This window comes from Balaenoptera musculus, chromosome 9 (genome assembly GCF_009873245.2).
Source record: "Balaenoptera musculus isolate JJ_BM4_2016_0621 chromosome 9, mBalMus1.pri.v3, whole genome shotgun sequence".
NCBI lineage: Eukaryota > Metazoa > Chordata > Mammalia > Artiodactyla > Balaenopteridae > Balaenoptera > Balaenoptera musculus.
This window is the reverse complement of record NC_045793.1, coordinates 76,503,053-76,530,139: the sequence shown is the minus strand read 5'-3', so window position 1 is coordinate 76,530,139 and position 27,087 is coordinate 76,503,053. Positions and strand designations below refer to the sequence as shown.

Below are 27,087 nucleotides of genomic sequence, written 5' to 3'. Positions count from 1 at the left end.
GAATATTCACTTGAACTACAAAGACCTGTTTTGTTTTGTTTTTTTTTAATATTTATTTATTTAATTGCACAGGGTCTTAGTTGTGGCATGTGAACTCTTGGTTGCAGCATGCATGTGGGATCTAGTTCCCTGACCAGGGATCCAACCTGGGCCCCCTGCATTGGGAGTGCGGAGTCTTATCCACTGCGCCACCAGGGAAGTCCCAAGACCTGCTTGCTTTTAAGAAACAAAAACTACTTGTTTTTAAAAATGGAATACGCACATTCTTGAATCTAATTATGTGACTCAATCTACCTGAACTGACATAGTGATGGCACTACTGCCAATACCAGACAAGTGACATCTGGGGAGGTTAGTGCCTGGAGTTCTTACGTAAGATTTGACATTTTCAGTGAAACCATAACCAGTGAATAGAATTGTATTCCAATCACATTTTCTTTTATAGTCGTAAAGATTCTCTTCATGACCATAACTCCTCCCTTGGAACTAATAAATCCTCTGAAAACATTTCATTCAGCTCCAGATTTGCTTCACTTCTCCTCAGGGCACTTGAGCACAAAAGAATGGCCTGGTAATTTTAATAGTCATGCTGGCCATCTTTTCACTCTTGCTTTAGCTCTTCTCAACATGTAGGTATGTGCTATGCCAAGGAGGGCAAGTTGACTGCAGCCCTGGGACTGGCTGCAACTCACTTTGGTGATCCTAGGCTGTACTTAATCAAGGTGCTAGATAACTCTTGTATTGCCACGGTACAGGGAAGGGAGTTGGGGGGAGATGGAGCAGGTTATGTACCACACCTGGAAGCACAAGGAGGCATCTGCAGGGACTGCTTCATCCTACAGGCAAGATGGCCCAACACAGCTGCCAGTGCCCACGGTCATGGTGGGTAGGGCTCAACAGGCTCTGTGGCTAGACCTGTTACCCACAGGAAAGAACAGTGACTCACAGCCAATACTTGGCCCATCCCTTTTTTTTTTTTTTTTAAGGAAATAACATCTTATTTAACTGTTTATTGCTTGAAATTTTTTTTTGGCCACGCTGCGCGGTATGTGGAACTTCCCCAACCAGGGATCGAACCAGTGCCCCCTGCAGTGGAAGCTCAGAGCCTCAACCACTGGACCACCAGGGAAGTCCCCATCCCTCTTTTCAAAAACACCCTTGAATATCCCCAGAGAAAAAGTAATCCATGTGACTTATGCATCAAGCTTTGAGATTAACCCAAACCCAATTACTCAGCACCCAGAACCTCACTTACTCCCTAATTCTCTCACTTAATTCCCTGTTTTAGCCAGTTATCGGCCAAAGCCATTCTAAATTTTGTTGGGTAACAATTTTCACACTTCATTTTCTGCTACCATGTCGCCACTAGTGTACATTGTCAAGAGATGCAGAGAAAAGTGCCAGGCCGCTCACACCCTGCCAAATGGGATTGAAAATGCAGCTGTTAAGACGATGAGTGTGTGCTGTTGCCTGAACCACCCATAAAGAGAACCTGTACACCCTTGATGGGTGAGCATATACACTGATGGTTTCTTGAGTATTTATTTGTGCACGAGTCACTTACATGACCCCAAGGTAATTTTGATGTTTTTGCCCCTCTAATCTCAGTAAATCATTCAATTACTGACCTAAGACTGTCTTCCCACAGATTGCATTGGAAATGTCATTAAGATATGCCGGAAAGGGTAAGTTTTTAAAGCCATGTTTATTGAAGTTGAATTTACATTCAGTAAAACTCACTCCAAAATGTGATCAAGGCAATCAGCACCATAATCAAAGTGTAGAGCAGTTCTTCAACACCCCCCTCCCCCCTGCCCCAAACCCTATGCAGCAAACTCCTCCCTGCTCCTTAGGAATCCACTGATCCGTTGTCTGTCAAAGGGGTCAGATTTAATCATCAAAATAATCTATTATAGGAAAAACTGTAAACACAAAAAAACAAGTTTTTAAAAGGATACTTTGAAACATACAATGTTTAGAATAGTCAAAAGTATGGGATTTAGAACTAACCTTTGTAAATTCAAGCAGCTGACAGTTTTCTTAAGATAGCTGTATTGATAGAATAGCTAGTCTAGTTACTATGTTGAGCTTCAGGCTGGAGCTGGTTGGCAGAAAAATGATTTTAAATAGTTTAAATGGAATTGAATTCTACAGAAATTCTCTATGGGGCAGATATATGTTCTTGCAGATATTTGGCACCTTTTCAAAAGTCCTCCCCTGCTACCACCATGAAAGGGACAGTAAGCAAACACCTCTACTCTGTATATATCACTCGTCACATGTTCAAATACACCTTATCTCCTCGAAAAGCTTTCAAGCACCAGCCCTGTAAGAAAAGTATCACAGTAGGTAATTAGAGCAGCAATTACTAAATAAGATGCTATTAAGAAAATACAGTGTCTAGGCCGTGTTCACAAAAGCAGCGCAGGTAAGGAAAATGAATTCCCCAATGTACTACACATTGTCAACACAGGCATAGTAATGTTCTGACATAAAAATGAAAAAAAAAATGTTTTCAACTCAAAATCCTATTTTCCTAATGCTAGCAATTCACCCTCAGCCTCTGGAAGAGTCTAACTCAAAATGGCCACCATCACCAAAGATAAACATCTTGAAAGATTAGATGCCAATCACTTAAAAATCCTTTTTCCCCCCCCTACAACAACCTTTTTCTGGACATAATAAAGTATTACCTATTTACTAGAGCCCCCTCACCACCACCATTTTATTTAAAACATACTTTTTAAAGGTGGGGAGGGGTGTGATTGCACTTAATAAATTCCTACCTATCAAGTTGGCCTCAGGTAAATCCTTTAACCCATCAGAGCAGGATATCCAATCAGATTAGAGTTCTCATCCTTGGCCAAGAATTCTATTCGTATTTATTAACTCAAGCCAAATTCTTTCCATTTGGTCCATACCTGTTTGCCAGCATCTTGAACTGGACTGAGCCTGGTAGGAAATTGAGAAAAACAATGTTAAGAATATCATATGCTAACTTTTTATGGTTTTGTGTGTGTGTATGTGTGTGTTTGGTAAAGAGTCTTTTATTGGGCTACCTACCAGCTACCTTTGATGAATAAAAAGCTACCTTTAAGTAGAGTTACTGTAAAACAGCTACATTCTCCAAACTTCCTGACACTGGGAATCTCCTGTAATTTCCAGCCAGGAGTAAAATAAGTAGTGAACTAAGTGCCAATACTCTGGGAATCCATTTTACAGAAAGTCAGCAGTCATCAACTTTCCAATCTCCCTGTTACAGTTGCATGGAACATTATCAATTTGGAAAAAAATAAACATGACTGGCAACAGTATTTACCTAGGAAAGAGGGAAACAAACTTTTAATATTTAAAAAAACCAAAGGAAGCCTGAGACTTGCTTACCCAGAGGCACAGGCAGAGCCCAGGGAGTGGGCAACAGTCCTCAGCACTTGCTCAGTTTCCACAGTCCTTAAACAGACACTGGCTCAGGCTCCTGCTTCCTTGACCTGCTGCCTGGCTCTCTCAGCCCATGTCCCTCTCCCAGAGGGAACCATTTGGCTCAACAGGAATCCCCAACATCTAAACCAATTGTAAAACAAAGCCTGACCACTGCATTTCTCTCTGTGGTAGTGCCATTCACCAGAGATCCAGGTAGTCGGGGCAGGGAAAACTGTGTGTTCCCACCCCATATGTATGGCTGGAAAGGGGGTGCCTAGGACAGTTTGCAACGCTGCACCTTGTTTCCTCTTTAAAAGCATGATAAAATTGATGTCCCATTCGGTTTCCTAATTAGTAAAATTAGTTATTTTCTGATCAGTAAAAGGGTCTTTCACCATTGAGTCAAATATATAAAACACCCCACAATCCTCCCATTTCAAGAGAAGATTACTAAGCGGTACCCATGATAGCTATAACGATTCCTTCATTTCATTCCCTCAACTCTAAATTTAGATCTTTACAAATTTTATTGAATTTGGAGAGTAAACCTTTCTATAGGAATGTATAGCAGTAAAACACAGTAAAAATGCCCACTGATGCTGAAGAGAGCCACACCGAAACTTAGAAACTCTTCCTTCAGACAAACTTTCTCTAGGGCAACCTTTCCTCTTTATCTTGGCGGACACAAGTCAGAACCCCAACGGTGCCGACTTTTTCCCAGGACAGACAACCATAACGAGCCAAACAGCCTAAAAATGTTGGAAGAGGGTCCCATGCTGCATAACGCGGTGCCACTCCTGAAAAGTTGGGGGAGAAAATTGCTCCCTCATTAAGGCTCACAGTAGTTAACCGCTCCCGCAAGACTCAACGCCAGACCTTTTAAAGAGCCCAACCGCCGGGCGAAGTGGCAACTGGAAGGCACTTGTGGCGGGGGAGTGTCTGTGTGGGCGAAATTACCTCCGTTTCTTGCCAACACCGGAATTAACACTGCTCCACAATGAAGCTTAAAAGTGTTTCAGGCCCGTGATCTTAACCCGCTTCCTAAACTGGCCGTTCCGGGGTCGTCAGAGCCACCGGACGGGAGGGGGCCCCGCGTGCGCCTAGAACACGGACACCGTCCCGGGCTCTGCGCCTCCGTCCTGGGTCAGTTTCATTCTCGAAGTTTTGTTTGTTGTTGTTTTCTTTTTTCATTGCAAAAGGAGCTTGAAGCTCCCTGTGGCCCGGATCCCTTGGGCGTCGGGGGTCACAGGTACAGAAGGTGCCAGGCGCCTCGGCCCCTGGGAGGAAAAGGGGGCCCTTAGGCGCCAGGAGGGTCATTCCCGGGGAGGAAGGGTCCCGGCACACTGAGGACGTCCCCGCCCCAGAGGGGCCCCTCACAGCAGCTCCCCTGGGGGCTGGGAGGCCTCTCCCGAGGGGGTGCCGAGCTGGGGCCGAACCCGAGTCCCAGCCGCCCAGACGGAGCGGGCCCGGGGATAGGAGGGGCGCGCGCGCCCGGTAAGCGCCACTGGAAAGACCCCCAGGCCACGTGGCGGGCTCTGACGTCGAGCTGGTTGGAAACCACTTACCGAGTCGTGCGCCGAGGCCGAAAGGGGAGGGGAAGGGAGAGACCCAGTTTAAGAGGGGCCCGGGCGGTCAGCACCCAGCGGCAGCCAACCAAAAAGTTGCCCCAGCGCCCCGCCCGGCCCGGACCCGGCCCAGCACCAGGCCGAGCACCCGCCCCGCCAGTGGCGCCCGGAGGCCCTCGCGCGCCCCCTGCCGGCGGCCTGGGGCAAGCGGGGCAGGCGGCGGCCGCCCGGGTCTCCCCCAGCTCGGGCCACGGGCCAACCGACCGAACTTCCGCCTCAGAGCCCTTCCGAAGCGTGGTGTCCATTTACCTCGCGGCAGGTTCGACGGAGCTCCTGGCACCCTAATAATGTTAGATATTTATGTCCGTTTCCACTTTCCCCACCTCAAGTATCCCATGCTCTCCCCCAGGGGGGTCTGCAAGCCACCAGAAGTCCCCAGCCTTGCTTTTTTTAAAAAACTATTTTTAAAAAATGAACTTATTTATTCATTTTTGGCTGCGTTGGGTCTTCGTTGTTGCACGTGGGGTGGGCTTTCTCTAGTTGCGGCGAGTGGGGGCTACCCTTTGTTGCCTTGCGCGGGCTTCTCATTGTGGTGGCTTCTCTTGTTGCGGAGCACAGGCTCTAGGCACGCAGGCTTAAGTAGTTGTGACTGGCGGGCTCTAGAGCGCAGGCTCAGTAGTTGTGGTGCACAGGCTTAGTTGCTCCGCGGCATGTGGGATCTTCCCAGACCAGGGGTCGAACCTGTGCCCCCTGCATTGGCAGGCGGATTCCTAACCACTGTGCCACCCCAAGCCTTGCTTTTATATTTGGTTTTATCCTTAATCTGTCCCTGGAATTTTGAGATTTGAGGCTTCCTAGGTACTGGAGCACTTGAGATCATTTTGGTTGGAGGGACTGTAGAGGGCAAAAAATATTTACTGAGTGCCCACTCAGTGGTAGGCACCGTGATCCGTGCTGTGAAGTTGAATGAGAAACTGCCCTTGCCCTCAAGAAACATAAAGTGGTACAAGCCTATGCAATGTGCCAAGGGCCTAGCACAAAGCCACCAAGCCCAGCCTGCTAAGGGGATCAGGGAAGGCTTCCTGGAGGAGGGGTGTACCTAGGCTGAGTCTAGCATTACTAGCAGGAAGCTGGCTTCACGATATAGGAGAAGCCAAGAGAGTTAAAGAAGAATCATAGAGTAGAGGGACTTTTAGATCATACAGAGCTTCTGGTGGAGTAGAGCCCACCTTAGGGTGTTCTCCAAAAGCAGACTTGTCTTGATGATGGAATGTAAGCTCCATGAGAACTTGCTTTCCCACTCTACTGGCTCCTCTGAATTCAGCATAGTGCCTGGAACATATTCAGGTAAGTGGGAAATGACTCCAGGGAAAGAGATTCGCCATTGATCCCCTGCAGTAGTTGAATATTCATACTATAAAACTCTTCAAGGCTCATAGTGATGGTAGTGGTGGGGTCTTATCCCAGAATGTAGCTTTTTTGGGTCACCTTGAGTATGAATTTATCCCTGCATTCCCGGTATATGACCTAGAGCTTGGTGCACTGTCAATGCTTGATGAAACCTGCTGTATTTCCTTTCTTGGTGTGTCTTTGGCCTGCCTTTCACACACGTGATGAACTACTTGTAGAACAAGGCATCCTGAGCCCCCGGGAGGTGTTGGGCACTTCTCTGGCTAGTTTTGCTGCTGCTAACTCACCCCCGACCCCGGCTCCCCATGCCATGTCTCTTTGTGGAGGAACTTCTGTGGGATAATGCCCTGAGCTTCTGTCCACCCTTTCCTCATTCCCTTACAGCAGAGGAAGGCATTTCAATAAAATCCTGTTCTAACATGAATTTTGAGAGCATGCAAAATAGGCTTGTTGGCATCCGTCCTCCACCTGTTTCCTGTTTTCAAGATTCTAATGTTCTCTGATGGGAGGGGGAGACGGGAGTAAGAAGTGACCATTTGGAATCCATTGAGGGTTTTCTTGGTTCAGTGTATAGTCACTTGGGAACATGAAGTGTCACTCCCTTAAACTCTGTGCTTTTTCAATAGTCCAAACTGAATAAAAGATAGTATTTCTTACTCACCCTGCAATAACATGGTCATGCATTTTACTCATTTTAAATTTTTGGCCCACACGTATGTTACGGCAGGTGATGTCCAACGGCTCATCTTTCTCAGAGAAGAGCAAGTCCATCAGAAGGCTGTGAGCTGTGAAGATTCATGTTCTTTTTCTTCCCTCGCTGCCCAGGATCAGTATAAGGTAATGGTGAGCCAAGGTCTAGACGGGGAAAGGGAGTAGAACAAACTCAGCTCTCAAGTCACTATCTTGTCAGTAGTAAAGGTAACACCTTCATTTCCCTTCTGTATCTTATCTTGAGTTGGTTCTGAAGGTGGAAAGGGAAGAAAGCACATTATTTGTCACCCTCCCCCAACCCTTATTCCCAGGAGATCCTAAGACTCATTTGTTCTCAATGGACTAACACCACACACAGAGCTGGGACATTTGCTCTCACAGATTAATTGGCCCATCCATTTTCTTTTGTCTCTGTGTTTAGTGCGCATTTTATTGTGTCGTTGTAGAGTCAGGAGATAAAGCAACTGCAGACATCATTTATGATTAAAACGGCAATTCCAGTTGGGTAACATTTTAATTGGCGTCGTTGGGCCATTTGCCACATGCAGGTCTCTGCCCAGCAGCCTGCCTTTTCCAAGCAGCTGTAGGCTTGTTTTCAAGCCAAGAGAGAATGTCTGCTCTCACGGAGGCCTGCTGGTTTCATTTGCCTAAATAGAAGTGGATGATGGCTGAAATGTGGCTGATTTTAGCAATCAGAGGGTGTACAGGTAAGCATCCTGGAAGCACTGGGATACAGGTGTGCTTGTTTCTGACCCCTTACATTGGTACAAAACAGACTATTAAAACAATGCTCTCTCGATTGCCATGTACTCACTGCCATATTTAAAATGAATAACCAACAAGGATCTACTGTATAGCACAGGGAACTCTGTTCAATATTATGTAACAACCTAAATGGGAAAAGAATTTGAAAAAGAATAGATACATGTATGTGTATAACTGAATCACTTTGCTGTACACCTGAAACCAACACAACATTGTTAATCAATTGTACTCCAATATAGAATAAAAAGTTAAAAAAAAAAATGCCCTCTCAGGTTTGTTGCCTACAAACCTGAGCCTTGTTGTTCACAAGACTTCTAGGAAATATAGGAATAAAGGTATAAAATACATTTCTATTTTGTATTTATGTTCAATATATCAAATATATCACCTTTATTGATAAGCATGATCTAGTTGTAAAACAAGTAAATAAAAACATCCTTTAACTTCATATTCTTCTGCAACTAACCCTTCATTTCTTTTTCTCTTGATAGCAAAACTCCTCAAAAGCACTGTCTTTATTTGTCTCAAATTCCTCTCCTCCATTCTTTTCTGAATCTAATTATGTTGGGCAGCCTCTGAGATGGTCCCCAATGGCCCCATCTCCTGCTCTTCATGGCCTTGTATAATTCCCTCCCCTTGAGTGTGGGCTGGACCTGTTGAATTTCTTCCAATGAATAGAATACAGCAAAAATGATGGGATGGCCTATGAAAAGATGCTCCCTGTTTTATATCACTAGGGAATTGCAAATTAAAACAGCAATGAGGTACCATTATATATCTATTAGAATAACTAAATTCCAAAATACTGACAACACCAAATGGTAGTGAGGATGTAGAAAAATAGGAACTCTCATTCGTTGCTGGTGGGAATGCAACATGGTACAGCCACTTTGGAAGACAGTTGGGACAGAGAATAATTGCAGATGAGCTTTGTTTAGTTGTATATTTATGGGATTGTTCAAATCAACATTGCCAAGTTTAAGTTTCAAGAGGTAGGAATTATGACTGCTTAATTTCTGCGTATAAATTCCAGGCTGCCTGAACCTCATGTAGGAGGCTGCTAATAAATGCCTTTCATAGGAGTGATGGTAAATATGTGAAGCCACTTGACTGCAATGTCCTTTCTGATTAACACATATTTATGACCCACATTTGGAAGCCTGGAAATTGCTTCCAGGCCCATCCAAATCTGTTCTGGGTAACTGAATGCAGCAATGGCACGAACAGCTTCTCCTAAATCATGCTTTAAGCTTTAGAAAAATTATGATGGAACAGTGCATAATCCTTTTGGTCTCTCCAGCGATGTACTTAAACATGTGTTTCCTTCCTACCCTTTGCCGTGACTAAACATCTGTGCAACCATGACCATACCACATTAAAGGAAAGCAACATATCCTTTTAGCTTCTCTTGCTGTTCATCCTGTGTCCTCTCTCCTCTCCTTCCCAAAGTAGCCTTCGAGTGGGGGGCAGCAGCATCACAAATGCTCAGTCGAGAGCAGAGTTAGTCTAGATTTTTTTCCATTGCTGATCTGCATTCCCTTACGAGCCCGTGTTCTGCTAGATAGGGCTCGAGGTACCAAGGGGGCTTTACATTTTAGTCGAGTCAAGTAAATTTACTCAGATTCAATCATTTAAACAGGCTTTTAGGGGGAACGTTGAGTCTTTTTTTGTAGAAAGGCCCCGTCTTTCTGGTTTCTGCTCCCCTTCCCTTCTCTCCATGGCGCCTGGCGAATGCATGTGGGGAGGTGCTTATGGCCCAGGAAGGGGGGCAGATGACACAGATGGGTCTTCTGCGTTGCAGCTGGCCTTTGCTTGGACAGTGACCACTGTAATGGGACTGTTTCTAGCCCTGGTCTTCTCCGGGGTTTGCTGTTGAAGGCCTGGGACCTGGTCACTCATGATCACACTTGCTTGTGGCTTGGCCAGGCCTTGGGAATCTGCCCTGGTCAACTCCAATGGCACCTGCCCTGGCCACCCTGTTCCAAGCCTAGCCCCCTGCCCCCCACTGCTTTTTATTTTTATTTTTTTTAAACACTGCTTTCTATAAAATAGAAATAGGTATATTATATCTATAATAGAAATAGATAGCACGTATTTATTTATCTATCCACCTGTCTCTCTCTCAGCTGGCTTCTAAGTCCCTTTCAAGATGATTTACTTAGAGGTCTCCTGTCCTCTTCTCCATCTCTGTCTGTATCTCCCTCTCCATCTCCACACCCAAACCTAAACCCATACCCATACCTGTACCAATCTATGTCGATTAAAAATATGGACTCTAAAATTCAACTTCCTGGGTTCAAATCCTTGTTCTGTTACTTACTAGCTGTGTGCACTTGGACAAGTTACTTAGCCTGCCTATGCCTTGGTTTCCTTATTTGTAAAATGGGGATAATAATAGCACCTACCGTATAGGTTGTGATAAAAATAAAATGAGTTATTATATGGAAAGGGTTTAGAAATGGATCTGACACGTGGGAAGCACCACCTGAGTATTTGCTGCTTTTTAAAAATTATTGATTGCCTCCCCAGCAGAATATAAAGTCCATGAAGGCAGAAACTTTGTCTGTCTTTTTTACTGTTATGTCTCTTTGTCCTTCGGCAGTGTCTGACCCACAGCAGGCACTTAGTAACTATTTGTTGGATGAATGAATAAATGAACGTATGGAGAAACAAAAAAGAACAACACAATCTATTTCAAAAACTGTTACCATCCTTTCACATTCCCTCTAGTAAAAGTTGATGTCCCTCTCAAGGTGATTTCCTCCTGTTTAGGGTTCTCCTATCCTCTAGGAAGCTGAGAACTAAGTTTTAGCTTTTTTTTTTTTTTTGGCTGTACCACGTGGATTATGGGATTTTTGTCTCCTGACCAGGGATCAAACCCAGGCCCTTAGCAGTGAGAGTGCAGAGTCCTAACCACTGGGCCATGAGGGAATTCCCTTGGTTTTGGTCTTTAATGGAACTTCCTATCCCCAAACTACCTTATCCCAGGGCCTCCGATCTTGTTGGGTAACCTGGTCCTGGGGAAAGTCTCCCCTCTTGACCCTCAGAGGTTCCTCCTCTTTCTTCACAAAGTTTTGGCTACTTCCTCACATTGATACTAACACTCTTCTTTCCTGCTCCAGGTGGAGTAGGGGGTACTTAGAGTTATCACATCTTGTGCGTGTGTGTGTGTGTGTTTGTGTGTGTGTGTGTGTTTGTGAGGGAAGGCAGAGGATAAAGAGCAGCTCTCACAGCTTAAAAGCAGCCATTTTCCCACCCTGCCTTCCTTCTTCCTCCTGTGATGGTATCTTTCTAGTTTCTGGCCTTACCTTGTCTGGCTTGAGAGAGAATTGGAGCCGGTTCTCCCCAGAGCCCTGTGGCATTAACCACTTAGCTCTCCTGATGCCCTAGGTCCTGCATTAGTAGCTGGAGGCTTTCATTTCAAGTAAGCCCCAGGTCACTCCATTAGCGGTGGGAGTTGCCACTGATGGAAATGAGCTTCCTTTTTGGTTAAGAGGCTCAGAATCCAACTGAATGTGAATTGTGATGAATTCTACTCTCACCACTCTTTCTTCTGCTGGCTTTCCTCTCTCTGCCTTGGCAAGACAGGCCCCTTTGCAGGACTGGGTTCAAGATGACTTGGCTATTTAATTTTTAAACTAGGAGTTTGTAATCAGCCCACAGGGCATGGAAGTGAGCCCCACGTGTAGTAGGGGAGGGTGTGACCACCATCTGGTCCCACCCTAGCGAAGCGTTAGGGCTCTACCTTCTTGGGCATTAAGGGTCCCAATTCTGTTAAGCGGTGTCCTGGGGCACCAAAGGTGAGCTCACACATGACAGTTTGGAAAGGCTCCGCAAAGTCTTGGTGCATGAGTGGGTTTTCTTCTGCTGGAAAAACCACAGGCATGATGCAAGCCCCTGCTGACAGAGGCCCTCACCCTACAGCAAAAAAGGAATGATTAAATTGACTTTTCCATCCGTGTGCTCCCAAGGGCGTAGGCTGGTTTGCAGATGTTGGCCTGCGGTTTAGGTTCCTGTGGCCTGGGCTGGAGAGGGCCCCCTCTTCTCGTTGCCAGGGTTTTATATTATTAATTAATTGGTTCTTTTTAAGGCATTGAGAGAGGGGTTCTCTCTGGGAGAAAGATATATAAAATTTTCTGCCATTAAAAAAACATTTTCCTCTTCTGAGGGATTGTACATACCTGCTACTGGGAGAGGTTTCCATTAGAAGACGGAGTAATGGTTATTTAATAAGATGTTACTCGTGCCAGCTTCTTAGCTCTCTGCTGAGGTCACTTATGTTTCAAAAGTCTGAGTGGTGGAGAATCCCTGCTCCTCCATCTCCCTGTCTTAGGAGGGGCAAACAGAGGGTCTTCTGTGGTGGAGCTCTGTGGATGGGACACGGCCACTGCTTCCCAACGGATGAGGTGACCCAACCTTCTCTTTTAAAAACCAAAACTGCTGACTGTGTTGCCATCTAATTTCAACGTTTCTTTCTTCATTTGGGGTCCTGAAAGGGGAACTTCCAGTAGAAATGTTACTCTGTAGCAGACATGCATTAGAAGAGAGAAATGTATTAGTGATGTTGAAGAACCTTTTGTATTTTTGTTCATCTCCCTTAGTTTTATTAGAAACAGAAAACAGGATCTTAGGAACTCTGGTGGCACGTATCCCCTGACGTGTATTGTGTATGTTAGGAAAGTAAATAAAATCAGGGAAATGGACTCGAGAGAGATGGAGGAGGGGGGTTCTATGTTAGACAGATGGTCAGGGCATGCCCTTCTGAGAGACAGTATTTCTGAAGAGACCTGAAGGCAATGAGGGGCTGAGCCGTGGGAAGAGCATTCCAGGCAGAGGGCACAGAAGTGCGAAGGCCCCGAGCTGGGAAGGTAGGAGCACGGTGATCTCCTGATAGGATCCCTGCAACCCGGTGCCCCGGAGCAGGCCCTCTTTCCAAGTCAGGGTTCCTGGCCCCCATCTCTGACTTCCTTCCCCACCCGCCAGACCTCGCCCGGGTCTCCTGGAAGCAGGGCCTCTTCCTCTTCTTCTCTTTCCCAGACTCCACTGCTCTGGTGTTAGCTCTGTACCCTGCTCCCCCGCTTCTCCCCACACCTGATTTCACTAAAGCACTCGTGGAAATTTTTTCTAAACACCTAAAGTTGACTGTTGCCATTTCTTTTCGCTTCAGCCGTAACAATCGTGCTTCCCTTCGAAGCGGTGTGACTCTTCACACCCACAAGGCAAGGGGCGGGAGGTGGGACATAAAGAATAAGAGTTGCCACCTTGGCTTTTCACCCCACTCTCCACCCTTAGTGCCTGAAGGGCTGGTGTGTGTACCTTTCCGCTGACAAACCCGTCTTCTGGAATTGGGACCTGTGACTTCCCAGTTTCCACGAGCAGCCGCTTTGTTCTCACTCCTCATCTTACATGATTCACGTGCAGAATCTGACACTGTAAGGCTTCCAGAAACTGCCTCACCGACTAACTGGTTGACTTGTTAATTCACAGTGTGTACGTTGAACGCCAGCCATGAGAGGCGCTGCTGCAGACCCTGGGTATGGAGGTGAATCACACGTCCCCCGTTCCAGGAGGATTTATAATCCCAGGGCGGTCACAGCCAGCCACGGGGCAGTGGAGCCGACAGGAGGCGCTGAGGGAGTGCATGGAAGGGGTCCCTCGCCCGGCCGGGGGCTGGGTTGGGGGGGTCTCCCTAGACCCCTGAGCGCAGGCGTGCTTTGACTGATTTCACACAGCCCCGGTTCTCCCCCTGCCTGAACTTCCTGCTCCACCTGGCTGCCTCTGTCTCTTTGTTCTAGCCTCTCAACTGGGTGTTGAAAAAAATTATTTTATTCTAGTATAGTTGATTCACAATGTTGTGTTAGTTTCTGGTCTATGGCAAAGTGATTCAGTTATACATATATATTCTTTTTTTTTTTTCCACACACACACTGTATTTTATTTTTACAAGAGATAAATAGACTGACACCAAGCATTGTACATGGATGACCACAACAAAAGCAACAATGATTGCAATTACCAAACATGAAACACACTCATACTATGTCATAATATTGACATTCAGTCCAGTAATCCTCCACTGTAACAGCTCCTTTACTTTGCAGTGAAAATTGATTTGTATATTCTTTGCCTCTGACTCCTTGTGGGATTTTTTCTTTTTTTAAATTCAAACAGAAAGTCACAAAAATTATACTCATCCTCATCAGTTCACTCAGTCCCATGTAATTAATTTTTTTTTAATCTTGATCTTTTGTTAGCACTTTTATGAGCTCATCAGTTTTTCATTAGAGTTCTGAAAATGCTTATTCATTCAATTCAGCAGTACAGTCAGTTACCAGAAACCTGTACTTGTCAGAGTCTTTTCCATGAATTTCCTGAAGATGAAACCCTTTTATAGGAACATATTTACAAAAGCATCAGAGTACACCCAGAACTGTCTGTAAATGACAAAAGACTTAAAAATGACCACGGTTAAAGATTTGATGAAAGTTCATAATAATGCAGTTGACAAGAAAATTAGTTATTTCTGAGATATACATTTTAAAGTAATAACTAGGATTATGACCTATAACATTATACCAGAACATATAAGATTTTTAGAAATTTCATGTAATGTCTGAAACATTTATATTAACATATTTCCATACAAATAACCCAATGAAAGTTTAGTATTAGTTGTTTTGTTTGTTTGTTTGTTTATACTGCAGGTTCTTATTAGTCATCAATTTTATACACATCAGTGTATACATGTCAATCCCAATCGCCCAATTCAGCACACCACCATCCCCACCCCACCGCAGTTTTCCCCCCTTGGTGTCCATATGTCTGTTCTCTACATCTGTATCTCAACTTCTGCCCTGCAAACCGGCTCATCTGTACCATTTTTCTAGGTTCCACATACATGCGTTAATATATGATATTTGTTTTTCTCTTTCTGACTTACTTCACTCTGTATGACAGTCTCTAGGTCCATCCACGTCTCAACAAATGACTCAATTTCGTTCCTTTTTATGGCTGAGTAATATTCCATTGTATATATGTACCACCACTTCTTTATCCATTCGTCTGTCGATGGGCATTTAGGTTGCTTCCATGACCTGGCTATTGTAAATAGTGCTGCAATGAACATTCGGGTGCATGTGTCTTTTTGAATTATGGTTTTCTCTGGGTATATGCCCAGTAGTGGGATTGCTGGGTCATATGGTAATTCTATTTTTAGTTTTTTAGGGAACCTCCATATTGTTCTCCATAGTGGCTGTATCAATTTACATTCCCACCAACAGTGCAAGAGGTTTCCCTTTTCTCCACACCCTCTCCAGCATTTGTTGTTTGTAGATTTTCTGATGATGCCCATTCTAACTGCTGTGAGGTGATACCTCATTGTAGTTTTGATTTGCATTTCTCTAATAATTAGTGATGTTGAGCATCTTTTCATGTGCTTCGTGGCCATCTGTATGTCTTCTTTGGAGAAATGTCTATTTAGGTCTTCTGCCCATTTTTGGACTGGGGTGTTTGTTTCTTTAATATTGAGCTGAATGAGCTGTTTATATATTTTGGAGATTAATCCTTTGTCCGTTGATTCGTTTGCAAATATTTTCTCCCATTCTGAGGGTTGTCTTTTCGTCTTGTTTATGGTTTCCTTTGCTGTGCAAAAGCTTTGAAGTTTCATTAGATCCCATTTGTTTATTTTTCTTTTAATTTCCATTACTCTAGGAGGTGGATCAAAAAAGATCTTGCTGTGATTTATGTCAAAGAGTGTTCTTCCTATGTTTTCCTCTAAGAGTTTTATAGTGTCCAGTCTTACATTTAGGTCTCTAATCCATTTTGAGTTTATTTTTGTGTATGGTGTTAGGGAGTATTCTAATTTCATTCTTTTACATGTAGCTGTCCAGTTTTCCCAGCACCACTTATTGAAGAGACTGTCTTTTCTCCATTGTATATCTTTGCCTCCTTTGTCATAGATCAGTTGACCATAGGTGCGTGGGTTTATCTCTGGGCTTTCTATCTTGTTCCATTGATCTATGCTTCTGTTTTTGTGCCAGTACCATATTGTCTTGATTACTGTAGCTTTGTAGTATAGTCTGAAGTCAGGGAGTCTGATTCCTCCAGCTCCGTTTTTTTCCCTCAAGGCTGCTTTGGCTATTCGGGGTCTTTTGTGTCTCCATACAAATTTTAAGATTATTTTCTTCTAGTTCCATAAAAAATGCCATTGGTAATTTGATATGGATTGCATTGAATCTGTAGATTGCTTTGGGTAGTATAGTCATTTTCACAATATTGATTCTTCCAATCCAAGAACATGGTATATCTCTCCATCTGTTGGTATCATCTTTAATTTCTTTCATCAGTGTCTTATAGTTTTCTGCATACAGGTCTTTTGTCTCCCTAGGTAGGTTTATTCCTAGGTATTTTATTCTTTGTGTTGCAATGGTAAATGGGAGTGTTTCCATAATTTCTCTTTCAGATTTTTCATCATTAGTGTATAGGAATGCAAGAGATTTCTGTGCATTCATTTTGTATCCTGCAACTTTACCATATTCATTAATTAGCTCTAGCAGTTTTCTGGTGGCAGTTTTAGGATTCTCTATGTATAGTATCATGTCATCTGCAAACAGTGACAGTTTTACTTCTTCTTTTCCAATTTGTATTCCTTTTATTTCTTTTTCTTCTCTGATTGCCGTGGCTAGGACTTCCAGAACTATGTTGAATAACAGTGGTGAGAGTGGACATCCTTGTCTCGTTCCTGATCTTAGAGGAAATGCTTTCAGTTTTTCACCGTTGCGAATGATGTTTGCTGTGGGTTTGTCATATATGGCCTTTATTATGTTGAGGTAGGTTCCCTCTATGCCCACTTTCTGGAGAGTTTTTATCATAAATGGGTGTTGAATTTTGTCAAAAGCTTTTTCTGCATCTATTGAGATGATCATATGGTTTTTATTCTTCAATTTGTTAATATGGTGTATCACATTGATTGATTTGCGTGTATTGAAGAATCCTTGCATCCCTGGGATAAATCCCACTTGATCGTGGTGTATGATCCTTTTAATGTGTTGCTGGATTCTGTTTGCTAGTATTTTGTTGAGGATTTTCGCATCCATATTCATCAGTGATATTGGTCTGTAATTTTCTTTTTTTGTAGTGTCTTTGTCTGGTTTTGGTATCAGGGTGATGGTGGCCTCATAGAATGAGTCTGGGAGTGTTCCTTCCTCTGCAATTTTTTGGAAGAGTTTGAGAAAGATAGGTGTTAGCTCTTCTCTAAATGTTTGATAGAATTCACCTGTGAAGCCATCTGGTCCTGGACTTTTGTTTGTTGGAAGATTTTTAATCACAGTTTCACTTTCATTACTTGTGATTGGTCTGTTCATATTTTCTGCTTCTTCCTGGTTCAGTCTTGGAAGGTTATACCTTTCTAAGAATTTGTCCATTTCTTCCAGGTTGTCCATTTTATTGGCATAAAGTTGCTTGTAGTAGTCTCTTAGGATGCTTTGTATTTCTGCGGTGTCTGTTGTAACTTCTCCTTTTTCATTTCTGATTTTATTGATTTGAGTCCTCTCCCTCTTTTTCTTGATGAGTCTGGCTAATGGCTTATCAATTTTGTTTATCTTCTCAAAGAACCAGCTTTTAGTTTTATTGATCTTTGCTATTGTTTTCTTTGTTTCTATTTCATTTATTTCTGCTCTGATCTTTATGATTTCTTTCCTTCTGCTAACTTTGGGTTTTGTTTGTTCTTCTTTCTCTAGTTTCTTTAGGTGTAAGGTTAGATTGTTTACTTGAGATTTTTCTTGTTTCTTTAGGTAGGCTTGTATAGCTATAAACTTCCCTCTTAGAACTGCTTTTGCTGCATCCCATAGGTTTTGGGTCGTCGTGTTTTCATTGTAATTTGTCTCTAGGTATTTTTTAATTTCCTCTTTGATTTCTTCAGTGGTCTCTTGGTTATTTAGTAACGTATTGTTTAGCCTCCATGTGTTTGTGTTTTTTACGTTTTTTCCCCTGTAATTCATTTCTAATCTCATAGCGTTGTGGTCAGAAAAGATGCTTGATATGATTTCAATTTTCTTAAATTTACTGAGGCTTGATTTGTGACCCAAGATGTGATCTATCCTGGAGAATGTTCCGTGCGCACTTGAGAAGAACGTGTAATCTGCTTTTTTGGATGGAATGTCCTATAAATATCAATTAAATCTATCTGGTCTATTGTGTCATTTAAAGCTTCTGTTTCCTTATTTATTTTCATTTTGGATGATCTGTCCATTGGTGTAAGTGAGGTGTTAAAGTCCCCCACTATTATTGTGTTACTGTCAATTTCCTCTTTTATAGCTGTTAGCAGTTGCCTTATGTATTGAGGTGCTCCTATGTTGGGTGCATATATAATTATAATTGTTATATCTTCTTCTTGGATTGATCCCTTGATCATTATGTAGTGTCCTTCCTTGTCTCCTGTAACATTCTTTATTTTAAAGTCTATTTTATCTGATATGAGTATAGCTACTCCAGCTTTCTTTTGATTTCCATTTGCATGGAATATCTTTTTCCATCCCCTCACTTTCAGTCTGTATGTGTCCCTAGGTCTGAAGTGGGTGTCTTGTAGACAGCATATATATGGGTCTTGTTTTTGTATCCATTCAGCAAGCCTGTGTCTTTTGGCTGGAGCATTTAATCCATTCACGTTTAAGGTAATTATCGATATGTATGTTCCTATGACCATTTTCTTAATTGTTTTGGGTTTGTTTTTGTAGGGCCTTTTCTTCTCTTGTGTTTCCTACTTAGAGAATTTCCTTTAACATTTGTTGTAGAGCTGGTTTGGTGGTGCTGAATTCTCTTAGCTTTTGCTTGTCTGTAAAGCTTTTGATTTCTCTGTCGAATCTGAATGAGATCCTTGCCGGGTAGAGTAATCTTGGTTGTAGGTCCTTCCCTTTCATCACTTTAAGTATATCATGCCACTCCCTTCTGGTTTGTAGAGTTTCTGCTGAGAAATCAGCTGTTAACCTTATGGGAGTTCCCTTGTATGTTATTTGTCATTTTTCCCTTGCTGCTTTCAGTAATTTTTCTTTGTCTTTAATTTTTGCCACTTTGATTACTATGTGTCTTGGCGTGCTTCTCCTTGGGTTTATCCTGTATGGGACTCTCTGCGCTTCCTGGACTTGGGTGGCTATTTCCTTTCCCATGTTAGGAAAGTTTTCGACTACAATCTCTTCAAATATTTTATCTGGTCCTTTCTCTGTCTCTTCTCCTTCTGGGACCCCTATAATGCGAATGTTGTTGCGTTCAATGTTGTCCCAGAGGTCTCTTAGGCTGTCTTTATTTCTTTTCATTCTTTTTTCTTTAGTCTGTTCTGCAGCAGTGAGTTCCACCATTCTGTCTTCCAGGTCACTTATCCGTTCTTCTTCCTCAGTTATTCTACTATTGATTCCTTCTAGTGTAGTTTTCATTTCAGTTATTGTATTGTTCATCTCTGTTTGTTTGTTCTTTAATTCTTCTAGGTCTTTGTTAAACATTTCTTGCATCTTCTCAATCTTTGCCTCCATTCTTATTCCGAGGTCCTGGATCATCTTCACTATCATTATTCTGAATTCTTTTTCTGGAAGGTTGCCTATCTCCACTTCATTTAGTTGTTTTTCTGGGGTTTTTTCTTGTTCCTTCATCTGGTATATAGCCCTCTGCCTTTTCATCTTGTCTATATTTCTGTAAATGTGGTTTCTGTTCCACAGGCTGCAGGACTGTAGTTTTTCTTGCTTCTGCTGTCTGCCCTCTGGTGGTTGAGGCTATCTAAGAGGCTTGATGGGAGGCTCTGGAGGTGGGTAGAGCTGACTGTTGCTGTGGCGCTCAGTAAAACTTTAATCCACTTGACTGTTGATGGGTGGGGCTGGGTTCCCTCCCTGTTGGTTGTTTTGCCTGAGGCAACCCAACACTGGAGCCTACCCAGGCTCTTTGGTGGGGCTAATGGCAGACTCTGGGAGGGCTCACACCAAGGAGTACTTCCCAGAACCTCTGCTGCCAGTGTCCTTGTCCCCACGGTGAAACAGAGCCAGCCCCCGCCTCTGCAGGAGACCCCCCAACACCAGCAGGTATGTCTGGTTCAGTCTCCCCCAGGGTCACTGCTCCTTTCCCTGGGTCCCGATGCACACACTATTTTGTGTGCGCCCTCCAAGAGTGGGGCCTCTGTTTCCCCCAGTCCTGTCGAAGTCCTGCAATCAATTCCCACTAGGCTTCAAAGTCTGATTCTGTATGAATTCCTCCTCCCATTGCCGGACCCCCAGGTTGGGAAGCCTGACATGGGGCTCAGAACGTTCACTCCAGTGGGTGGACTTCTGTGGTATAAGTGTTCGCCAGTCTGTGAGTCACCCACCCAGCAGTTATAGGATTTGATTTTACTCTGATTGCGCCCCTCCTACCGTCTCACTGTGGTTTCTCCTCTGTCCTTGGACGTGGGGTATCCTCCTTGGTGAAGTCCAGTGTCTTCCTGTTGATGATTGTCCAGCAGCCAGTTGTGATTCTGGTGCTCTCGCAAGAGGGAGTGAGAGCATGTCCTTCTACTCCGCCATCTTGGTTAATCCTCCATATATATTCTTTTTCATAGTCTTTTCCATGATGATTTATCACAGGATATTGAATATAGTTCCCTGTGCTATACAGTAGGACCTTGTTGTTTATCCATCCTCTATGTAATAGTTTGCATCTGCTAATTCAGTTGGGCATTTTATGTGAGTCCTTCTCTCTCTGCCTTCTCTCCCTTGCAGATCTTACCTTTTCTTATGACTTCTATGCTGGCTAAGGCCAACGTCCCTGTCTGGGGTCTCTCCTTATCTCCAGAGCCAGCCTCTGACTCACCTGCTCTCTCCAGCACCTCACTTTTGTGCTTCTACAGTCTCCTTTCTTTTGACTTAATTCCACCTCATTTTTGAATTCACCCTGACTAAAGTTTCCATCCTGGTTTAAAAGGGTTGTTGAAAGAGAGAATCTGCCATGGGCACTGGGCCTCCCTGTCTGTTCTTTCTGAGTATGCCAAGAATGCAAGGCCCCGATGGCTCTTTGTCCAGGCCATTATTCAGGGTTATATGTGCAGCAAGCGACCTTCAGGGAAGAGGCAATGCCTCCTCCCAGACAAAGATTTGCTACTGCTCACTATAAAAACAGTGAATCCCTCCAGGTCAGTGTTCCTCTCCCATGGCAACCCTCTGCATGGGCAGGCATTCTGGATGGGTTCTTTGTGTCATCACTGTGGGATTCGGGGGACATGGGGAACCACTGCAAACCAACACAAAGCTCTGGCTACTTCTTTTGCCACATGTAATAAAATCCTCAATCTCTGACCAAGAGGCTCATGCCTTTTACCAGTGTCCATGAAAGAGTAACTTGCAAGCTTGGAAATGGGGTAAAACTTTAGACCCCGCACAGTTTTTAACAAGTGTTACCTCTAAGCCTCTAACTCCAACCTACCATTTGATGTCGCCAGGTAACTGGGTTTCTTCCTATGTCCTGAATGGTGCTGAGCACTCTTTTTTTCTATTATATCCTTTCCCACCCCCCAACTACCACCATTGTTGGCCTGCTTCAGTTCTCTTCTAGGGTTAAGCTGAGTATTCTCCAATTATTTCCTGTCCTGGCATCCTGCCCCTTAAACTCAGCTTTGAATATTCTCTAGGAAACCCAATGTGAACTGTGGCTCAGAGTTCATCTGATCTGTTTACTTGCTTGCCTGCATGTCCAGGCCCTGGTGTGGCTTAGTCTGCCTAACTGGACTCTTCCATGCTTGCCCAAGGGTCCCTAATGCCTTGACCTGGAACCAGCAGTCATGGCAAGTAGTCCTGCCTTTCAGTTGGCTAATAATAAGAGCTGACATTTATAGAGCACCTACTACGTACCACCTAAGACTCATCCAAGAGTTCGTAGCTAGTGAGAGCTGCAAAGCTAAGGTTTGCCCCTGTAGTCTGATTCCATGTGCTATAGTGCCTCCTGCTGGGAGGAACTTTCATTCATATGTCTTGCCCTCATTTCTAACTCTTGACCTATCTTTATTAGAAAGGAAACTATTTTGGGACTTCCCTGGTGGCACAGTGGCTAAGACTCTGTGTTCCCAATGCAGAGGCCCAGGGTTCAATCCCTGGTCAGGGAACTAGACCCCATGTGCATGTCACAACAAAGACCCCACATGCATGCTGCAACAAAGATCCTGTGTGCTGCAGCTAAGACCTGGCGCAGCAAAATAAAGAAAGAAAGGAAATTGTTTTAAAATGCTATTTGGTCAGTTACCTGAACAACTTGTCAACCTCCATAATCACTTTATGAAATCAATATTTTTAAATAGCAGTGTTTCTCAGGGAAGAATCTGACACTGAAATGAGAACTTAATTTATTAATAGGTCAATGAGGAAAGGTCTGCAAATCAAACCCATTATATCTTGGCTTTAATCCAGTTTTTGTATACTTTTATGAAACAATGGACAGTATGGTGTATATATGAAGTCCACTGGCCTTGAATTTTAAGAGCCTGGATCTGTTAAGTCTTAACTAGATGGCCTTCACCTCTGGGGACCTCGGGTTTTCCATTTGTAGAATGAAAACCAGAAGATCTTCAGGTTTGTGTTCAGATATGATTCTGTGTCTAACAAAGCATGTTAACTCTCCCACAATAGCAGAGCCCTTGTTCCAGGACTGTTATATTCCTCTTTTCCCTCTTTCCTTCTTTGTTTTTCCCTCCCTTCCCTTCCTTCCCCTTTCTTTTCTATTTGTGTTAATATCACCAAATACCATCCCCCAAACTTGAAATCTCATAGCTGATTTGAATTGCCACCTTTCCAGTCAATGTTTCATTCAATAGGCCATTCACATCCTTACTTTCATTTCCATTCCCAGTGCCATGTTCAATTTTATGTATTTATCACCTCATATTTCCACATCTACTTTTTCTGGTCTGTTTTCTCTTCTCTTCCAGCCTTTGTCCATCTTTAGACATATTTTGTATATAGCTGCAACCCAAGTGCTCATAAAATTTTGCTTTATCCTTGTATCAGTTAACAACTCTTTAATCCTGTTGCTACACGGTCTATGTAATCTGTGTTTTTTTCTTTTTTTAAATTATTTATTTATTTATTTATTTTTGGCTGTGTTGGGTCTTTGTTTCTGTGCGAGGGCTTTCTCAAGTTGGGCAAGCGGGGGCCACTCTTCATCGCGGTGCGCGGGCCTCTCACTGTCGTGGTCTCTCTTGTTGCGGAGAACAGGCTCCAGACGTGCAGGCTCAGTAATTGTGGCTCACGGGCGTAGTTGCTCCGTGGCATGTGGGATCTTCCCAGACCAGGGCTCGAACCCGTGTCCCCTGCATTGGCAGGCGGATTCTCAACCACTGCGCCACCAGGGAAGCCCTGTAATCTGTGTTTTAAAAGGCTGCACACCTGTGTATGGCAGCACTGACAATGATTCTTCTGCTGATGAACATTGAGGTTGCTTCCAAGTCTCAAATCATGCTGCAATGAGTATTTTGGTGAGCTATTTTCTAGTTAAATTCTTTAGTTGCAAGAGACCAATTCAAGTTATCGTCAGCCATTTTTTTTTTTTTTTCCCCTTGGCCGCACTGCACCGTGTGTCTTGTGGGATTCCCCGACCAGGGATTGAACCCGGGCCCTCGGTAGTGAAAGCACGGAATCCTAACCACTGGACTGCCAGGGAATTCCCTATCATCAGTCAATTGACGGACTTTTGATGATGATAGAGGGAGTGTCACAGAGAGGGAGGAAAGGCGAGGGGCCCAGGGAAAGGAATGGACTCTGTAGCCAGGTGGGCCTCTTCTGGGTGCTTCCCTCTGGGTGGGCTTCATTTTTTTCCCATTGCCTAGCTTTTTCTGTTACTCAGGCGCCATGGTGGGAGAAGATGGGTCCCTTCGCTCTTTCAACATTATATCTCTATCTTACAAGAGTCTGTTTTTGACTGAAGTGGAATCTCTTTATCCCAATTCCAAATTCTGGGAGAAAGACTCCGACTGGCTCTTTTTGTCTTGGGAATCTATGCTTTGTCCAATCAGCTGGGCCAGTGGTGGGTCAGACTGAATAGAGCTGCTGGCTGCTGGGGACCCATCCCTATACGTGAGGAGTGCAGCTAGGATGATCGTAGTGAGCTGATACCTCCCTTAAAGCATCCATCCTTTCCTTAGGGTAAATTCTGAGAAGTAGAACTCCTGGATCCCAGGGCATAACCATTTACCTGATTAGTATCATCAGTTCAGGCCCAGTGAACAGCAGGCCATGAAAATTTAAATAAGCTGGTGTTGCCACTGGGATAATAGGCACCCACTTTGAGCAGGCTATATGCAGCAAGCAACTCTGCACAAGGAGCCACACATTTCCTTAGAAAAAAGGCATTGAATCTTTTCCAGTTCTGCACCATAGAATACTGAGGAGAAAATGTTTACCTTGAAAAATTTAAACATAGGTGTTGGCTACATTGTCTAGTTCTTGGAGAAATTCAACTTGAAGTTCCCTTTCAGGGAAAACAAGAAACAAAGATAAAACCTGCACTCTGCTTTCCAGCCCAGGTGAACCAGCGTGGGTGTGTCTTTTTGTGCCATTCTGATTGGTGGAAGCCAATACTTTGAATATCGTGCTTGAGTGAAACCCCTTTAGAATGTCTGGGTGTTAACTAAAATTGCTTCTTGGTGTGTCCAACAGGATGATTTACCTGCAAAATGTACTAATACCAGGGAGTCAACCTGTTAGATGGGTTATTAAACTGTGCATTGAAGTGAGGCAGAATGGCTATTAAATGCAAATGTTTTATTTATCATTATTACTGTGTGGCACCCCTTCTGACAGTCATTAGTGACTGGATTAGAAAACAGAAGCGCTCAGAAAATAATTTTATTTTAAATCAAAAATAATATGGGGTAAGATGCAGCTTTCTTTGGCACTCAAAGGGAGACTAAATCTGCCATGAGATAACTCCTATTTCTTTTTTTTTTAATTGAAGTATAGTTGATTTACAATGTGTGTTAATTTCTGCTCTATAGCAAAGTGATTCCATTTTACATATATGCATTCTTTTTTATATTCTTTTCTTTTGTCTTTTTAAAAAATTAATTTATTTTTTATTGAAGTATAGTTGATTTAAAATGTGTTAGTTTCAGGTGTACAGTAAAGGGATTCAGCTTTATATATATATTATGTATTATATATATAATATATATATGTGTGTGTGTATATATATATATATATTTATTTATTTATTTATTCTTTTTCAGATTCTTTTCCCATATAGGTTATTACAAAATACTGAGTATAGTTCTCTGTGCTATACATTGTTGTTTATCCATTCTATACATAATAGTTTGCATCTGCTAACCCCAAGCTCCCACTCCATCCCTTCCCCACCCCCCTTCCCCTTGACAACCACAAATCTGTTCTTTATGTCTGTGGAGATAACTCCTATTTCTGATTGTAGGTAGAGGATTCTGATATAGGTGATAGTCATACTTGCCAAACTTTTATTTTTATAATGGATTCAACTTAAGTAAGTCATGTTCCATCTATCATCTTGTCTAACCCTCAAGATAATTGAAAGGTAACCAAGGTAGGTAATCCCAATGTTGCAGATGAGAGAGCCAAAACAGGAGGGTTAAGTGACCTACTGCAAGTCAAACATTAGTGAGAAGACTAGAATGAGAACTGGGAGCTCCTGATTTCCCAGCCCCTGATTTCCCACTACAGTCTTTATTGTGGTTGCATAGTTTGGTACCTAGCCCACTCTTAACCATCGAGTCAAAGTCTGAGTACACACGGTTGGACACTGTTATTAATTTTCAGGAATTTAAAGGAAATCTGAGATACTTGGCTCCATAGGGGACAAGTTAAATATTTTATTCATGAAAAGTATGACTATGCATCTATAAAAAGGGAAGCTTTTATGTACTGATCTGAAATAATTGCTAAGGAATATTCTTAATACTTTTTATTTTGACATATTTTAAGACTTCCAAGAAGTTCCAAAAATTGTACAGAGAGTTCCTGTGGGTCAGGAACTCTCTCTTCACCCAGCTTCCCCCAATGATAAGATATACATAACCATAATCCATTGTTAAAACCAGGAAGTTGAGATTGGACCTTTAATTTAAGTAAGGACTTTATTTGGGTTTCTAAGAAATATTTTAAAATAAAGAAAGAAGGTGAGATAGTGTATATTATGCATCCTATTTCTATATTTTTAAAGGGGTGAGGAGGATGTGTGAGTTTGTGTTTATTTGTTTCCATATACCTAGAATATCTCTGGAAGGATGTATATGAAACTAGAGACAATGGGTTGCCTCCAAGGAGAAGATCTGAGCAGCAAAGTGTAAAAGAAATAGAATTATGCTCTTTTGTACCAATCCATCTATTTTTTAAAAAGGTAATGAGAAATCTTTTTATGTATTCATATAAAATAATCTTTAAATTACATTTTTAAGGTAAGTAAATCTGACTGTATTCCATTTGCAAAACATATGCATAGATATCTCTGGAAGAATATATAGGAAATCGGTAACATTGATTTGCTTCCAGGGATAAAAATGGGCAGCAGGGGACAGAAGCAGAGGGAGACCTTTCACTGAGTACCTTTTGTACCTTTTAAATTTACACGATGTGAATTTATTTCCTTTTCAACAAAATTAAGAAAACTGAAAAAATTAAACCCTAAAAATAAATTGCTTTTACCCTGTAATTTTTTTTTTTCCTCTAAAATATTCAGTAGCTTTCTAGCTACTCTCTGGCTAAAATCCAAATTTCTTAACATGACATTTAGGTTCTTTTTATAACTTGGTCTCATTATTTCCTGCCTGGAGCTTCTGTTCCACCTAAATCGTTTTACTCTCTCTTTCCTAATCCTGCACCTTCTGGCATTTCTTTATTCTTGTCTCCCTCTTCCTCAGCCATCAGAAACTAGCTCAGGCTCAGTTCTGTGACGTTCCCCCTGAACAATCCAGCCCTCTGTGACTTGTCTCTCATCCAGATTTCTATAACAGTATATTGTCTGCCCTACACATTTGGCTCTTACCCCATACTCTCTTGTCTTTCAAGGGTATGTGTGCTCTGTCCCCAAATAAGATTCCCAAATCCTTGTGGGCAGGAGCTGAGAAGCACAGTTTTCTGAAATTCCCTTTTCCTGGCAGAACCCTACACTTGGTAGATGTCCCAGTGATGCTTTTTGGCTAATCTCTTCTTTGCAGAAATTGTATTCCATGCATATGCTCGCTTGATAT

At 42.9% G+C, this 27,087-nt stretch overlaps 1 long non-coding RNA gene and 1 other non-coding gene across 3 annotated transcripts; both read right to left on the bottom strand.

Moving 5' to 3' along the window:
- Positions 1-1,694: 1,694 nt before the first annotated feature.
- Positions 1,695-5,088, bottom strand: LOC118901334. Of its 2 annotated transcripts, XR_005021332.1 has the most exons (5): positions 4,986-5,088; positions 4,378-4,697; positions 2,922-2,952; positions 2,011-2,326; positions 1,695-1,922 (listed from the first exon to the last, which is right to left on the bottom strand). It is a non-coding gene; the product is annotated as an uncharacterized LOC118901334 (long non-coding RNA). The 2 variants fall into 2 exon arrangements; XR_005021333.1 differs by lacking the exon at positions 4,378-4,697 and having other exon boundaries at positions 4,986-5,075.
- Positions 2,796-2,866, bottom strand: LOC118901374. Its single transcript, XR_005021349.1, has one exon. It is a non-coding gene; the product is annotated as a small nucleolar RNA SNORD93 (small nucleolar RNA).
- Positions 5,089-27,087: the final 21,999 nt, after the last annotated feature.